Genomic DNA, 2594 nt, shown 5'->3' with positions numbered 1-2594 from the left:
ATAAATTTTAAGAACATCCCAAGATTATAAGTGAAATAAATGTAGCAAAATCAGATAGAGAAAATATTCACCTCCAAAAAAATGGGCCACCTAACTTTAGCACTTTTTAACATTTTTCAATAGCAGATAACTCCGCAACAAAACTTTGTTATCTCTCATCGAGATAAACAAAAGCTCAAATTCAAACTTAACCATTCCTTTCAACCAAAAAATTAAATTTACATAAAATATTTTACAAAATGGTGGCTATTAAAGATAGACTGTAAAATTCGAGAAGAAAACTTTTGTCTTTAAACTGTTGCATTGGTCAGAAGAGTCGATTGCCTGGTACAAAATTGTATGAGTTGTGAAACTCACTTTTTTCCAACTAAATCCGTATTTGAAACATTTTTCTACAAATTTTTAAACAAAGTTATACCGTTTAAAAAAATAAGCAACGTTTTCTTCTAAAATTTGTAATTCAGAAACAAATGATCGTGGAAAACTTTTTCAAAAACAAAATTAAAGTGTAAACCCTAAACTAAAGTCTTTAACACTTTTTTTATTTTACTATAATAAAATGATGTACAAAGAATGAAAAAAATTTGTCGTAATTAACATTTGTTTATCACGCATGCGTAGTGTGTGTATACGTGTTGCGCGTGTGTCTGTATGTGTTTAATAATGCGTATTGCCTCCTCTAATATTTAACAATTCGTTTATTTGTTGAGAAATACTGTTAATCAAATTTGTTCTTTCTTCTTTCCCATTTCTCTTTAAAACGGTATGTATAATTTTGTCAAAAAAATTGTAAAACAAATGTTTTAAATACAGATTTGTTTGGAAATACATGACCTGTAACACTTATACACTTTTGTACCAGGCAATCAATTCCTCTGACTAATGCAACAGTTTAAAGACAAAAGTTTTCTTTCCGTTTTTCTCAGTTTATCTTCAATAGCGGCCATTTTGTTAAATATTGTTTGTAACTCAAGTTTAAGTTTTTTGGTTGTTAAGAGAAATGTTTAAACTTGAAATTGAGCTTTTATTTATCTTGATACGTTAATTTTTTTTCGGAGTTATCTGCTATTAAAACCTGTTAAAAAGTTGTGCTAAAATTAAGTAGCCCATTTTTTTTACAGGTGAGTGTATGGCAACTTGATAATTTAATAATATTTATGTTAAAATGCTAACCTAACTTAACCTTGCAACCGACGGATTCGGAGGTAGCAGCTCCTGTTCTGGACGATGTAGCAACCGTCGTCGAAACAGCACAGCAGCTGACATCAAACACCAAAGACGGAAAACAGTGTTAAATAATAACACATTACTCGATTAGAGACATTAAATTAATATGTAGTTTTTTATTTTTTCTAGAGCGGGCTTTATTCTTTATAGTTATATATTCTAATGTTATGCGTTTATTACATTTATTCTTATCTGAGTTTATGTAGGGGAATACAAGTCCGAGGCGCGCATAATGCCTATGTTATATTTCTATCCGGAATCAAGAAAATTATTTTATTTTTAAACTAATAATATATGAATATAAGAACATGAAGAGCCGTTCGCAGGATGTTGTGCGTGAATGTGCTTAAATATATATTGTGACGTGACACTTTTCGTGTCCGTCACAAAGATGCATTTCCGGCCGGCACAGGAGGCGGTGAGCCCGCATTTCCCCACTATTTGTGGGAGAGCAGCTCATTAGATTGCGTAGCGCAGGCGAAGGCGCTTACTTTGGGTTTGCGTTGTATTTTGCGTATTGTAATATGCCGCTAGACGCGGCTATTTTGCAAATTAGTTTCAGCGTGAGGAGAGCCACACACTGTACGTGACCGGCAGGTAGAGAAGATAGAGACAGATAGCGGTACAGGGGCGTAAGGGCCTCATAAACACAAGGCGCTCGGCGACCATGATGACGACGGACCAAGAACGGGAGACGTCGACACTCCGACTTCACTAAAAACCGAAGCGGAGATCCCTGTGGAGTTTTTGACCCCGTGGTGCCGGAAGCTGAGCCCGAATAAGCTCAGCGACCTGAGAAGTTGAAGCCGAACGGGCCGATGCGGCCAGAAAAGGGCCCGCGTCAATGAGTTGCCGATACGCACGTGGCCGCCGTCAATCTAAGCGCCGCGAAACAAGAATATGATTGGCTCATGAGACAAAGCAAAGAACAGCGCACGGCGAGGAGAGCAATTGCCGTAGCAGCAAAGTTCATTGTTGCGCGTACCGTCAACCCCGCGAGTTTACTGTCTCTCACGCCAGTCGTGATGTCGGAGATAAGGCTGTGTGCCGGACAACATCCGAGGAGGACCAGCTAAGACGATTGTAAAAAAGAGAGCGAGCAGAATGGTTATCGGTTTGTGGAAAGTCGCCGGCAAACGTAAGTGTGGTTGGTTCTCTTCCGCACCCTTCGCGATTTACATTGTTCGTGAATCAAATCTCGACGGGCTACTCCTTTAGACCGGCCCAGTGGTCTCGCGGCCTGAGTGCAGGGGCTGCGAACCTGGAGGACCCGAGTTCGAATCCGCTCACCACCTAAGGATTTTTTCCGGGCCGGTCCCTTTCAACCGAGTTTATCGGTTGATTGGCGAACTGAATCGGGCCTCCAA

This window comes from Pseudomyrmex gracilis, unplaced genomic scaffold, assembly GCF_002006095.1.
Source record: "Pseudomyrmex gracilis isolate BER0280 unplaced genomic scaffold, ASM200609v1 scaffold_604, whole genome shotgun sequence".
NCBI classification, from domain to species: domain Eukaryota; kingdom Metazoa; phylum Arthropoda; class Insecta; order Hymenoptera; family Formicidae; genus Pseudomyrmex; species Pseudomyrmex gracilis.
The sequence above is the reverse complement of the archived record's forward strand: the minus strand, read 5'-3'. Positions refer to the sequence as shown.